Below are 15979 nucleotides of genomic sequence, written 5' to 3'. Positions count from 1 at the left end.
TGGCCAAATCTGAATCAAAGAGTATGATTTTTTTTTAATCCATTTTTTTAAAAAACTTAAAAATTTTTTTTAAGTTTTGATTTTTTAAAAACCTTTCCCAGCTTAGGAAGTACAGGTCAGATTATACCTCTCTAGGAATAACTTCACATTCCCTAAATATCCTGAATAATGATCATTGACTTGAACTGAATTGGTGCAAACCGCTCTGAGGCCGCAGCACAGAAGGCTGCACTCTAGGACAGAAGTAAAGTAGGACACAGGGTCCACCTGTTCTTCTCCCACCAAGACTGTCCTCATCCTTTCTGCTCCTGCCACCCTATTGTTAATATTCTTTCCCTCTGAGCAAGAAAGTTATTCACCAAGAAAGTGGTATTAGATCTTCCTTTTTCTAGGTGGAAACATTTGTTTTACAATCTGTTACAGACCTTCCTTGACTTATGATAGAGTTACATGCTGATAAACTCATCATAAGTCAAAACGTCATGTCAAAAATGGACTGAATGCATCTACCTTACCAAACATCATAGCTTAGCCTAGCCTACTTTAAATGTGCTCAGAGCACTTACATTAGCTTATAGTTGGGCAAATTCATCTAACATAAAGCCCATTTTATAATAAAGTATGGAATATCTCGTGTCATTTATTGAATACCGTATTGAAAGTGAAAAACAGAATGGTTGTGTGGGTACAGAGGGTTGTAAATATATTGGTTGTTTCCTCTCCCGATCCCGTGGCTGACAGAGATGAGGCTCGCTGCTCTGCCTAGCATCATGAGAGAGTATCAAAGTGCATATGACTAGCCTGGGGAAAAGATCAAAATTCAAAATTTGAAGTACAGCTTCTACTGAATGTGTATCTGTTTCACACCACTGAAAGGTGAAAAATCATGAACCATCTGTATTTATATTGATAAATTCCCTGAGATTAGCGTGCTGATATGATACTTTCCAACAGATCCCTTTTCTTCCGAGTCAATCAAGGACAGTGAACACGACTTAGCTCTCCTTCCATCACCAGTTCTCACGCAATGCCTGAAGTGTGCAATAAATCCTGAATTACAACATCACCTTAGAGCAGTGGTAGTCTTGATGGATTTGGTTTTGGATGGATTGCCCAATCATACCTGAGGGATATTCCATGTCCATTAGCCAGTGTGAGTGACCTTCTATTTTAATGATTTTCAGTCAGGTGAAGGGGTGAGAAGAAGGTGGGCTGTTAACCTCCCCTGAAAACTTTTGCTTGCTTCAGTTGTATTTGTGTGTGTGTGTGTGTGTGTGTGTGTGTGTGTGTGTGTGTGTGTATTTGGAGTACCCTAAAGTCTGTAGACGTCATCAGATTGTTGACAAATAAAATCATATTAACATCCATATCCAAATGCCTGGGAGTCATCAGGGTGTCCTGTGTTCTGCTTGTACCTGATACCTATCACTTCACCTCAAGGCTTCCTGCATGGGCTCCTACTACCTGTGAGACTACCCCTTGCTAATGCAGACAAGGAACCCTCATACCAAAGACAGAAGCACTGTTTGTGAAGGTCCCATAGCCACTGACCCTTGAGGTGTCAGAGCAGTGCTGGATTCCTCTCCAATGGGGAGAAGGCTCTTTCCCATGTCTGTGCAGCAATTGTTACCTGGGCCCTGCCACAGAGCTGCCCACATTGGGTCCCAGGGAAACCACTCTCTCAGCCTCTGTCTGGACTCCTTCCTCTGTCCAGTCCAGGAAGCTCAGAGAATGTTTTTCTATGCCTTGCATTGTCTTCTGCATCGTTTCAGTACACCCACAATAAGCAAGCACTTTTCTCACTTCTCCGGAGTGTCACCACGTATAGATCAATGCAGGCAAAGAAGTAGTGACAGACCACGAGTTCAAATGGTCAGAACCCACGTCCTCACCTGGACTTAGCTGTGGCATCCTGCCACACATTTTAAGGTGAAGGGAAGCTTGTGTATTCCTTAGATTGATGTAGTGTTGTATTTGATTCATAACTCTACACTGTGAACCTGTTTCTACCTAAATTCCCTTTATTATGACTGTGAGGTAATTAATTAGGAAACATGGATTCTTATTTCCAGTTCTTCCTGAAACCGTTGGGGTGATATTGACATGTATACTTTATCAATTTGGGCCTGTTTCTCCATCTACAAGATAAAGGATCAGTCCACGTGGTTTCTAAAATATCTCTCTGGTCTAAAATCTCTCTCTGGCCTCTTTTATTCGGTGCTAATAAAATAGAATATTTTCCTTCGTGTTGGTTTTCAGTGATGGAGGTAGTGACTATCGTGTTCTCTGTAAAAATAGTTTGGTATTATATTAGATTATCAGTTATTTCTCTGGTTCCAAACCTGTTTATTACCCTTCCACATACAGCTGAGATATAACCTGTGAGTTACACTATGTCCCAATTAGTTTATTAAAAAATTAGTATTATTTTCCCAATATATTTCAGATCACGTTGAATTTAAAAGATTAACACATGTCCAATGAGAAAAAAAAAATCAGCATGAAGTGTCTGCCCAAATATATTATAGCAGCCCTGAAATAAATAGGATGTATCATCCTGGTTTCTCATAGCTGCCAATGCCAAGGTACTATTAGACACAGACATATTCGACAGGGCAAACAAAATTGTTGATGTTCGTGCAAAGTTTCTCTCATATTAGCAGTCATAATATTTTTATTTAAACAACCTCGGCAGTTTGGATCACAGTTTGAGAGTGCCTAAGAGTTTGAGACTGAGTTTGTTTGCACTCTCTCATATGTTCAAAGGCAGACCACATTGTTCACAGCACTTTCCTAGAAGGCAAACAAAAGATAAGACATTTCAGTACTCTTGGTGAAATTGGCATTTAGAAAAATACAAACTACTATCCATCCATACATTCCTTAAAAATCTGGAAAAAAGATCTTTATAGACAACCATAAATCGTAACTATTGGCTGAGTGATTTTGCCATATATACATATATGAGATTTGGCACTAATGAAACAGAATATTTTACTTGTGATAAAGTAACATTCTACTTAGAGTATATATATATATATATATATATATATACACACATATATGTATGTATATATATACATGGCAAATCATATATATGTTACACATGACATATGGTATATAAATGTGTGTGTATATATATATATTTGTATATTATATATATATATAAAAGCATATTTATAGGAATTTGAAATCTCCATTAAAACATTTTTAAATGCCTACACTGAGGCATTTTTGTAGAGTTTTACATACTCTATATTTTTCACATAATAATTTACATCAATACAGTGTTTCATGGTTTTCAGAACATTGATATGTACATGATGGTATTTAATTCTCTCCAAAAGAAAAAAAAAGAAAACATTTTCTACATTTTGAAAGCTGAATCTTGGAAAGGATAAATGACTTTTCCAAGGTCACATAAGTACTGAAGGCAGATGTGGAAATCCATGTCTTCAGATTCTGAATCTAGTATTTTTTCTAATGAGCTATAAAACCTATCTGTTTAATGATTACTGTCATCAATAAAATCAATTAGCCTTAGTCTTCCACTTCTTACTTTATAATGAAATGTGCTCTTCATTGTTGAAAGAAAAATATTCCTATGTTAAGAAATGAGGATAGATTTTTTGTTTTAACTTCACACAATTCTTGCATATTCCCTTAGAAAGAACTATTTTATATTATGTCCAAAATTATTTTTATTCATTTTGGTGGAGGTGGGGTTTGGGAAGAGAAGAATCATGGACATATTTCCCTCCACTTTGTACAAGTGAGAAAGATGACCTGGGAAGCCGTCCTGAGAGGGAGCAGGATAGACTCAAAAAAGTATAGACTTTGGAATTAAGCCAACCTGGATTTTAATCCCAGCATTACCACATTTTCCTAGCCAAATATCCTTAGGTAAGTCAGTGTCTGACTCTTAAGTTTCTCACCTGTTAAATGGACTAAATAATCTTATTTGACAGGACTATTATGAAAATTGGGTAAGTAATACATGAAAACATGGCGACATCATAGCCACATAAATGTTAGTTTTTATTTGTGTCCATTCAGACATCAAACAGACAACACTTAAGCTTTGATTCCCTAGTTAAAATTTCCTTTTCATGCTTTTGGTTGGTGTTGATCTGGAAAACGCTACGAAATTCATCCTGGTGTGGAGCAGAGGATCAGCAACAACTCTCAGTCCCTGTTGAAATCTTTCTTGCACAAATACATGCTTGTTTTCACTTCCACGCCAATCAAAGAATTAGGCAAGACAATTTTTAAAATTCTAGTTTTTTACTTTCTCAATCCTTGCACATTTTATAATCTTTATGATCATACATTTATCTGCCAATATTCCTCCTCTCCCATTCTTATAGAGCAAGAGGAAAAGAAAAATTACATTCACTACCACTGTTTTAGAGCAAGCTGAGTGATTTTATATATAGGTGTTGGAGTAGGTGGAAAAAAATAATGAGAAACAGCTCACTCACCCTTACCATTTTCCCATCCACTAGCTCCCTCCTGATGGTGGTTTCTTTCCCATCCCAGTCCTGAACCTGAATCAAAGAGTGGTTGAGAGTCCGTCTGCCAATGCAGGGGACACGGGTTCCTGCCCCGGTCCGGGAAGATCCCACATGCCCCGAGCGGCTGGGCCCGTGAGCCATGGCCGCTGAGCCTGCGCGTCCGGAGCCTGTGCTCTGCAACGGGAGAGGCCACAACAGTGAGAGGTCCGCGTACCGCAAAAAAAAAATCAAAAGAAACAGGGAAGACCAAATTCAGCTCAGACTGTCATATTTGAACTCTAAAATTTTATCAGGTGCCAAATTCTTTTCAACTCTTGTGATAGTCTCAGGTAGCTTTAGAATGGTGTTTACAATTCCATTTATTTTAAGACTCTGTCAACAATAATTTTGTTGGCTGATTCTTCTGGGGATAGAAAAAGTTTTATGAGTGAAAACAAAATATCTTGAGTAAGTAAAGATTTTTTAAAATATTTTATTGTATAGGCCAAGTATTATCTTTCTGCATAAAGAATCACAGGTAAGTTTCAACCTTAAAAATGCACATGAAGCTAATTCAAACCCCTACTGTAAGATCACATTTCCTCTTCTTACCTCAACAATATATTCTGTAACAGCTTATGGAAAAACCCAAGCGAACTTTTTGGCCAACACAATAAAAATAATGATCATAATAATCACAACAACAACAGTAACTACCACTTACATAGCACTATTTATTGTGTGAGGCACTCTTCAAGAGTATTAATATATTAACCCATGTAATCCTCACAACAGTTTTATGACATAAGTACTATAATAATCCCCTTCTGCAAATGAAAAGACTGAGTCAGCAAAAGTCTGTGACTTGCCCAAAGTCACATGGTTGATTGGTGGCAGAGGTGGGATTCACACTCAAGCAGTTCTGAGCCAGAGTCTGCATCTTGCTCCACAAAGTTTAGAGATATCTCTGGTTAAACTCTACTCTAGTGCAATACCATAGTATATAATCATTGGGAAGCATACATCTCAGAGTTTACACATCTACCAAGTTGGGCCTTCTACCAAAATTATTTACAGTCTGTCCCGTGACAGAGGTAATGATGGTCACCAAATTTTCCTTCTGTTCTCCTATAATTTTCAGCCTTTTTATTCTAGTAGATTTTTAATTTACTATAGGCATCTTTATTAAACACTTTTGGTCAAAATTCTTCTTCCATTTGATATTATACAGGAATTTGAAGTCTCATATTATTTAAGAACTATCTGATAATGTGGTATTCAGTTCCTTTTGTTAGAACCTCACCCTCCATATTGTTTAACAATCCTCTATTGAGTGTATTCATTCAAATGATAAATATTTATTGAGCAAACATTATGTAACAAACACTGGGTTCTGTAAAACAGAAGAGGCAAGAAATCCTTTCTTTGAAGATCTTACATTCTAGTTTGGGGGAACAGACAATAAACAAAAAATATATAAATAAATTGTGTATTCAATTTGGAGCCCGTAAGATGAGTGAAACTGTGTGTGTCACTTCCAGGCTGAGGCAATAAAAAGCCCAGTGTGTCTTTCTCTATCTTGCTGACTGAGAACACAAACTTCAGATGGCCCAACTATAAGATAGTTGAACCTCCTTTGGCCTGGGCCCTGGAGAAATTAAGAGGGGCAGATACCTTATGCCCCCATTTCTTGCCCCCCTTCTCCCCCCACAGAGAAACTTCCCCAACTCCACCACAACACTGAATATGTACTATGAGTTAGAACTGCAAATGTGTAAGCCACCGAGAGCTTGTGGATAATGTGTTACTGTGATTGATATGACCTCACCTATACTGGCTAATACAAGTTTTATTCATTGTAATTCTATGTGTGGAAAACTGCTGCAAAATAGAAAAGTAGACGTTTTGTTTCTGAGAGAACAAGCTAAAGAAATAATTCTCAAAATGTGTTCTGCTAAGCATCTGCATCAGAATTGTTAAAAATACAGTTTTCAGGTACTGGCCCCAGATATCAGAGCCTCTGGGATGAGACCTAGAGGTAGGTATTTTTTACAAACATTCCGAGAGATTTATGTGTGTATTAAAATTTGAGATCCTCAGACCTAGGCTTAAGCCCAAAATTAATCTAACACAGATTTTAGATATGTTTGCTATAACTACTTACTTACTTGGGATGATTTCAAAATTAACATTCTTATGAAATTTATCTGAAAGAGTGTTGACGGTCTCACCTTAGTTTTATGGCCACCTGGTGTGATTTCCTCAAACTCTTCTCCCAGTTTAAAGGATTCTTCCAGATCTTTATTTCTTCCCTTACATTCTTACATGTTCACATGTATAGGGTTTGTTTTTTCTATTATGTATTTTTACTGTGGTAAAATACATATAACATAAAATTGACCATTTTAACCATTTTAAAGTGTACAATTAAGTACATTCACAGTGTTATGCAACCATTGTCACTATTAAAAATTCTATACACACTAATACTAATATTTATTTATCTGTCCCCTTATTGATGGACATTTTGTTGTTTCCTTTTTTGTTGGTATTACAAATAATGCTGTAGTGAACATCATTGCACACACAACTTTGTGCAGTACATGTAGGAGTATATTCTATGGAAATAGTATTACACATACTTCAATACCTAAGTTAAATTTCTAAGAGAAGATACATTGGGGAGACACTGTAACATGGTTCATGGAATTCATATTGTGAAACATGATGGCAAGATATGACAGGTTGGAAAATTGTTCCCAAAGATACTCATGTCCTAGTCCCTGGAACCTGTGAATGTTACTTTATATGCCAAAGGGGACTCTGCAAATATGGCTAATTTAAGGATGTTGAAATAGGGAGATTACCCTGGATTATCCAGGTGGACCCTAAATATAGTCACAAATTTCTATATAAGAAGAAATTTTCCTTGTAAGAAGAGGAAGAGGGATATTAAACTACAGAAGAGGAGAAAATGTGACAATAGGAGCAAAGATTGAAGTGTTGTGGCCACATGCCAAGGAATGCCAGCAGTCATCAGAAACTGGAACACAAGATCTATTCTGAAAATCCTCAGAAAATTTAGAGCAAATGTTTGCAAAATGATCATTTTTTTAAATAATTGTGACTTTTTGTTTAAAATCATTTATTGAAATCATTTGCCATTTAGTATATGGCACATGCATGTTTAATCTATGTAAATCCATGGTCAATTACATGAGAGGAGGGGTTATGTCAATTTCAACCAGTTTTTCACAGAACTGTATCTAGGTGCTAAATTAATATTTATTGTTTCTGTGTGAAAAACTGAAGGGAGGGGTTCATACAGAGTAAGTTCTGTGCTATCAAAGCTCCCTTTTTTTTTTTTTTTTTTTTTTTTTTGCGGTACGCAGGCCTCTCACTGTTGTGGCCTCTCCCGTTGCGGAGCACAGGCTCCGGACGCACAGGCTCAGTGGCCATGGCTCACGGGCCCAGCCACTCCGCGGCACGTGGGATCTTCCAGGAAAGGGGCACGAACCCGTGTCCCCTGCATCAGCAGGCGGACTCTCAACCACTGCGCCACCAGGGAAGCCCAAAAGCTCCCATTTGTACTTGCTATGATATGCAAGTAAATATGGCTCACCCAGTTCTTTCATATGGTCAAAATTTTCTCAAGGAATGGATTTCCATGTTCCCTGGAACTGATCAACCATTCTGCCTAAGCTGACTTTAAAGAAAAATAACATCATATGAATGAGTATGTTCCCTGAAATAGTGTTGGAACCTGTTTTTAATACAATTCTGGTAGATAGTGCAGAAAAGTCAGGGAAAAAAATAAGACACTCTAATCCCTGTCATCTTCCCATCAAACCATCCAAAGCTGGAAAGCTCTCTCATATGTAACTCAGGATGAAAATGGAACATGGTACAGATTTTAGCAGAACTAGATATAACTTTTCCATCTCTAATTTGGGATCAAAACTGGATGTTACAAATTCTCTCTAGTTCCTTCCCTAAGAACTGCCGCACACACAGAGCAATGCGTAAGGGGTAAACCTAGGCAGCTGTGTTTATGCCATAGGGCCCCTAAGCTCCAGCTCTTACTCTGAGCAAGGATGATCTAGAAAAAAAAGCCAATTTATCAGCTGTTTAGCAAGCTTATCATATTCTCAGTTTTGATACTTTGAGAGAGACTTCAGAGAGACTTCAGAGACTTCAGAGATGACATTTGGCATTTGAACCAAAAAGCTAAGTTTAGTCAGGGCTAGAACAATCATTTTAAGTCATGTATATATTGAGCAAAAGAATGAAGCAGAGAAAAAAGAAGGAAATACAGCAACTATACTTCAATTAAAAATAAAATAAAAAGAAGCAAAGAGATTGTGTTATATACACAAACACACAAAGACTTGTTATTGATGCTTTTCCATATGCCAGCTCAGTTTTGCATAAGCTTAGATAGTCATCATTGCCCTGGGAACACCAAATATCTTCTTAGTAAATCCCCCTTAATCTAGGCTGAATTCTGCTCCTTTCAACCTTGACTTTAACACTTTGATGTTCATGGATATCTGTAAGGAATCAGAACAGAGGAAATGAAATATAATAGTAAATACACCAACTAGAGAAAAGGAGTCTCTAAAGGATAACTTACAAGACAAGCACAGCCTTACCCATACCATCAGTCCCAAGGACATCATTGTTAATTCCAGGCAGTGCTTGGTGTCCATATTCTGACAGAGAGTTATTAAGAAAAAGTGAAATTAATTAAAATCTTTTTAAGACAGGAAAGGAAATACAACATTCTCTAACAATTCCCATTAAAATGTTAAATTTCCACTATCTAAATATCCGCAAAGACACTTATCCAGGCCAATGGTCTTGCCGAAAATTATTCAACAAACATTTATGGAACAACTAGGATTATATACCTAATATGAGGCTAAGCAATTTTGCAGACAACGTTGATTTAATGTCCTAACTACAATTGGAAAGGATACTATAGTTTGTTTCTGTTTTTCTTCCTTTCCTGTGTTAGGCAGTTCAACGTTATGATGTGTTTTTTTTTTTGCATTAATGTGTACAATTTGTAAAGTTATGCCCACTCAATTGAATAGGCTTGAGGCTGACTCCAGGAAATGACTCATCTATGAAGGTACTAATGAGATTAAAATTAGGCACCAAAGATGTTAAAATTCCTTGGATTTTTCAAGAAAATGTCCACTGTGTTGCCTCATATGTTAGATGCACATTGATCCCCCAACATAAGGAAAATCACCTATAGAAAATCATCTCCTTGAAGAAGTCACTTTGGGAGCTCAGCGTTTGTATCCATTGCTGGCAGGTTAGGCGTTCAAAGATGACGATGGACCAGAGCCCAGGCACAGCCTCTAACTCTGCCCCCCGTGGTCCCTCCGTTCCTGTGACCACTGTGTCAGTTCAAAGACCGGCCAATGTACACTGGCCTAGTCATGCACCTGATTGGTTGTTCCTGCCTTTTCTGTGATGAAGGCTTTCTGGTGTCCATTAATATGTGTATTAAAGATCTTTACACATTATCCCCTTTCCTGTAAGTACATCCATATTCCTTTATGCCAAACTTCTTTGTCTCCAATTTTTTAGTCCTTTTCCTTCAAACCCCTGACCAGCCTATCAGACTGTATTCCCTCTACCCACGAGGATGTGTATATTCTCATCTCAGGCCACTGCTCCCTCCACACAAAATGAGTAAAAGGATCACCACTCTGAGCTTTGTCCATTGGGACGATCTTTCTCACCACTGGTTTTCAAGTACCCTCCCAACCTGAGTATAAGCAAACCACTGCTCACTTTCAGCCTGCATCCACACGCTGAGGTGACCTATGCATAACAGATGTCCAGGCTTCTCCTACTGCTTCAGCTGGTCACACGAGACACCCCTCCCCCCCCACCACCCCCGTTCTAGGAATGATCTGAGGGGGTGGGTGCTGGTACTCCTGTGGTGGGTGACATGGTCTGGGCTACCTGCTCATGCAGTTACCTCATGTCTTCTGGTCTTGCTTAGCCTCGAACCCAGTTGCACAATTTCTATCTCATGTAGGATTGCTGCTGGGTCTGCCTGAGTTTATGACTCTGGGTCTGACAGAACCCAGATCATAACGGACAGTACAAGACCCATGGTTACTTAGTGTCCTATAATCAAGAATTCGGTCTCTACTCAGCCCCCTTAACACACCAGGAACTCTTTCTCAAAAAACATATAAATTTCCGTTGCAGATGGCATGGCCTTGTTCCCAAATGCCAGAGGTCTGTGTTGTGCTACTCCAACCCAGGCTTCACCTGTGTGCCACACTGGATATTTTTCCATCACTAACCCCTCCAGCAACATAGGGTTTGCCAGATCATCTGGCCCAAGCAGCAGGGTTGCTTGCATTGCAGCCCTGACTTCCTGTTCCAGGCCTCACTCACAGCAGGGAGATTTACTTGTCACCCAGTATATGGGCTGGAACACATTCCTAGATGTAGGGTATGTCGGCATCATAGGCCAAAGCATCCTACCAGGAATTATTTTTCCTTCTTTCTGGTAGAAAGGTAAGATGCAGCAATTTGTCTTATGGAAGAGATGTCTTCACCTGCCCTTGACCCACCTGGATCACTAAACACTTTACAACAGTGGAGGTTCCCTCAGTTGTCACCAACTTTAACTCCCATACTTTGCAATCCCTGTGTCTTACCAACACCTCCAGTATGCTAGTTACTTCTTGCTCACCCTCCTAATCAACACAAGGTTGCACAGGATGTCCAAACAGCCCGTATATTATCTGATTATATTATGACAGAGAGCAGGAGGTAATGTAGCCCCAGACAAACCTGTAAATGTATATTGCTATCAGTTCTATGTAATTGCAAACAGTCTCTGATCTTTCCTGATTGGGGAAGAAAAAAATGCCAAATCCCTGTGTACATGCCATGTACCTGAGTCCATATTAATCTGCTCTTGCAAAGGTAACACATCTAGCACAGTAGCCACAATTGGGGCTATTATTTGAGCTTGCTGTGGTCTACAGTCAGTCTCCAAGATTCATTTGGTTTGTACAGTGGTGAGACTGGTGAATTAAATGGAGCTGTGATATGGACCACCATCCCTTGCATTCTTAAGATCCTTTAGAGTAGCATTAATTTCTACCATTCCTCTTCATCACCACCTCCAAATGCAATATTTTTGGATTCACCATCTTATCCAGGACTGACAAGGGGATAGGGATAGAAGGGATTCGAGAGTACGGGTGCAGTTTCAAAAGATTCTACGTCACCTTCTCACTATGATAGCTCATTTGGTTTGAATGAGAAGAATTCAAGATGGAGGCTACTCCAACAGCCACCTACATCAATCCCAATTCTACATTCAGGGATTGGGGAGGTGACCACTGGCTGGGTCCACGGACCTACTGGAGCTACTGAGAACCAGACTCTGACCAGGATATTGTTTATTACTTGGCCCCGGTATGCCTCCTCTCTAATAGGATGTTTTGGAACTCTGTGAATCAATGTTAATTCAGATCCAATACCCTCAAAATATTTTTATATTCCTCTTTCTCCAGTGTGTATTTTCTCAGCTGAATTACCGTAGGTCTTTTTTGAGGAAAAGGGGGAAATTAACATACTATATTTTTCCCGTGGTATTTCAAGATACTTCTTCCTATGGACTTGGTCACCTCTTCAGCCGATGGTTTCTGGGTCTGAAAACTGCCTGAGATCTGGGCAAAGGATCATGAATTTCTATGGGGGTGACCACCCTCAGCCTGCTGCTCATCTATCCTTGCCTTCTTTTGATTGTATGGATTAAGCAGTACCCCCATTGGTTATTCATCTATTTTGCCTTTAGGAGCGCCATGTTCTATTAATCGTCTCCACAATGCCCTCCAAGTCAAGCCCCCTGAGCTGCAACGCCCTGGCTTTGGCAGTCAAGTGCTGCCACCCGGCCCCTATTTTGCTTCAGAGTCTCATCATCCCCATTTCCCCATTGCTATCAATGAGCCAACTGATTGATTGACATAGATGTAATACAGATAAGATACAGATATAAATATTGGTTCTCTTTTTACAGAAAGGTATTGTAACTATATTGATCCATCACAGAAGTACAGAGCTTATCATATTCCTGCAGAGAAGGAGAGGGGAGAACCCCACCATACAAGAGTTTCCAGTGTTTTGGAATATTGAACTTGAGTTATTTCAGCTAAGCAATTTGTTTCTGTTTTTTTTTTTAACATCTTTATTGGAGGATAATTACTTTACAATGGTGTGTTAGTTTCTGCTTTATAACAAAGTGAATCAGCTATACATATACATATATCCTCATATCTCCTCCCTCTTGCGTATCCCTCCCACCCTCCCTATCCCACCCCGCTAGGTGGTCACAAAGCACGGATCTGATCTCCGTGTGCTATGAGGCTGCTTCCCACTAGGTATTTATTTTACATTTGGTAGTGTATATAAGTCCATGCCACTCTCTCACTTCATCCCAGGTTACCCTTCTCCCTCTCTGTGTCCTCAAGTCCATTCTCAACGTCTGCATCTTTATTCCTATCCTCCCCCTAGGTTCTTCATAACCATTTTTGCTTTTTTTAGATTCCATATATATGTGACTTGAATTGCATTGGAGCTGCACAAGGCATAGTGCACACTCTGCAGAAACTGGCATGCTAGAAAAACTCAGGCTTCACTCATTTGCTATTCATTCAATAAACTTTTGAGTGCCTGCTAAATGAAAGACCCCCATGCTAAGCACTGGATGTATAATGGTGAATGAAAGAGATGTGCAAAATATTTCCAGAATTATGAAAGAGAATCTGAAATTATGCTAAATTCCCCAATGTTTCCACATGGAGATCTCTCTGTATGGTAAAAGTATGGAGAACCGTTTGCTATTTTAGAGCAGGGTTGGCAAGCTATGACCTATGTACTAAATCCAGCCACCACCTATAGGTGAAGATTTATTGGAACAGAGCCCCACTTATTTTTTTGTTTGTTTGTTTGTTTTGTGGTACGCGGGCCTCTCACTGTTGTGGCCTCTCCCGTCGCGGAGCACAGGCTTCGGACGTGCAGGCTCAGCGACCATGGCTCACTGGCCCAGCCGCTCCGCGACATGTGGGGATCTTCCCGGACCGGGGCACGAACCCGTGTCCCCTGCATCGGCAGGCGGACCCTCAACCACTGCACCACCAGGGAAGCCCAGCCCCACTTATCTATGGCTGTTTTCAGGCTACAACAGCAGAGTGGAGTAGTTGTGACCGACACCACATGGTTCGCAAAGCCTCAAGTATTTACTGTCTGGCCCTTTATAGAAAAATGTTTGCTAACCCCCATTTTAGAGTCTCAAGTAGGACTATTTAAAACTCAGGATCATAACAACTATTGTGTTCGTAGGCTTTCTTTGCTTGGGATGCAAGAGTGGTGGATAACATTTGGCCTACCACAGCTTTTTCATCAAGAAAACACATTTTCATAACTATTTCACAGATAATGCCAACAGAAAATTTAATATAAAAAGCCAAGCTCATTTTACAAAAGTCATGTGAGACAGATAGTTATCAGTAAATACAAATGAAATATTTTAAAAATTGCTTTGAATGCTACAAGGCAGAGGACACAAGAGTTTAAAATTCATTGATTAGGAAAGAAACAGGATAAAAAAGCTGTCCTGCCGTCTGCCTCTTCATAAGTCTAACCTCAAATGACTAAGGGTTGTGTGAAATTCAAAAGCTTTCTGCAGAAATAACCCTGAGTATCCCACCCTTTTAGTGACCTTAGTGATGTTGAGCCTTCTGATTTTTCATGCACCTCTAATGCACTTAGATTAAAACTATATTGTAAGAAAAATATCTTTAATCATTTTTTAAAGGAAAATGTATCGACAATAGGAAAAGTCTACTACAAACAGTTTGGGTGTTGTAGCAAACAGAAGGTAGTGATCTAAAGAGTTACATGGTTCTCTTCTTCTATTAGTTGGGGTTTGCAGGGTGTTTATGGAACGCAGGAAGGCAGCCCTCTTTGATCGCCACCTCAGTGTGTGCTGCTCAAGGACAATGGAAAAAGACTGGTGACTTGACCATTTGGGAGACTCAGGGTGTTTCTGCATTGCCCCTACTGTTCAAAAGAGTAGGTGGAGGTAAACAGAAGACAGAACTGAATGGAATAAGGCACACGGACACACAAGCAAGCAGTAACATGGCACCCTTCTTCACACACTTGTTCAATATTTTCTAGTAGGGTTAGGAACTGTAGTGAGTTGAATTATGACCCCCCCCCAAAAAAAGATGTGTCCAAGTCCTAACTCCCAGTACTTGTGAATGTGAACTTGTTTAAAAATAGGGTCTTTGCAGATGTAATTAAACTAAGGATTTCAAGATGAGATCATCCTGGATTTACGGTGTGCCCTAAATCCAATGACACATGTCTTTATAAGAGAAGGAGAGAGAGATCTGAGACCCAGAGACAGAGGAAAAGGCCTTGTGAAGATCAAGTGAGGCAGAAATTGGAGGGTGGCCTCGAGCCAACTACTACCAGCAGCCACAGTAAGCTAGGAGAGAGGCACGGCATGGATTCTTCCTCAGAGCCTCCAGAAGGCTGTCAACACCTTAATTTCATACTTTTGGACTTCAAAACCGTAAGAGAATAAATTTCTCTCATTTTAAGCTACCAGCTTGTGAGGATTTATTATTGTAGCCCTAGGAAACTAGTAAAGGGAGAAACTAATTTTTAAAGATCTTGGACAGTTTATGTTTAAAATAAGGAGTTTATTTAATTATCCAAAATGACATCTAAACTTATTGTTTTTATTTTACTGGATTTTGGTTTTGGTCAGTTAAAAGTTATCATCATATTTACCAAGGATAGATGTAACTTTATATAGATAATAATAATAATATAGTAATTTTGATAATAGAATAAAAGGCTAAATATAAGTAGTAAATAACAGTACAATTATATAATAAAATTATATAAATTAATTTTTCTTCTTAAGTTCAAGTAAGAAAAACATTTTCTTATTTCTCTAGTTTTTTAATCTTCCCCTGCCGCCCCCTGCCAGTTTTCCCTTGAAATATTCAGGATCATATAATTTCTTTTGGGTGAACATTGAAGGATATAAGATATAGACAATAAAATAAATTCCTTGATACTAGAAAACAGTACTATGTTGTGCTTTATTCCGTTTCAGAATTTCAGCAGATTACTAACTTTAGGCTGGTCTTGGGGTTGAGTGCTGTCCACTTCTGAGCAGTCATGTGATTTGGACACATCAAAATAATAGCCTTCCTGGGGGGATTAATAAAGACAGCAAGGTCAGAGCCAGGCAGGCAGAAGGCTGATGATTCAGACCCTGCTGGGTTCCCAGGCTCTCCTGCCCATTTCTTCCCACAGTTGGAGCTGATTGAAACTCATCTGCTGCCTTAGCATTGTCCTGAGGCCACAGTTACACATTCACCAGTAAAGTAGCATGAACCTCAGTGGTTCCCAAGCTTCAC

The 15979-nt window shown here is 39.2% G+C and overlaps 1 pseudogene across 1 annotated transcript; it reads right to left on the bottom strand.

The window, feature by feature from the left end:
• Positions 1-2718: 2718 nt before the first annotated feature.
• LOC309835267 (fatty acid-binding protein 12-like) lies at positions 2719-8185 on the bottom strand (annotated as a pseudogene). Its single transcript has 4 exons — positions 8116-8185; positions 6717-6813; positions 4482-4575; positions 2719-2793 (listed from the first exon to the last, which is right to left on the bottom strand). The product of its transcript is annotated as a fatty acid-binding protein 12-like (transcript).
• Positions 8186-15979: the final 7794 nt, after the last annotated feature.

Source organism: Grampus griseus (assembly GCF_964374135.1).
Source record: "Grampus griseus genome assembly, chromosome: 17".
In the NCBI taxonomy this organism is placed as follows: Eukaryota; Metazoa; Chordata; class Mammalia; order Artiodactyla; family Delphinidae; genus Grampus; species Grampus griseus.
The sequence above is the reverse complement of the archived record's forward strand: the minus strand, read 5'-3'. Positions and strand labels throughout refer to the sequence as shown.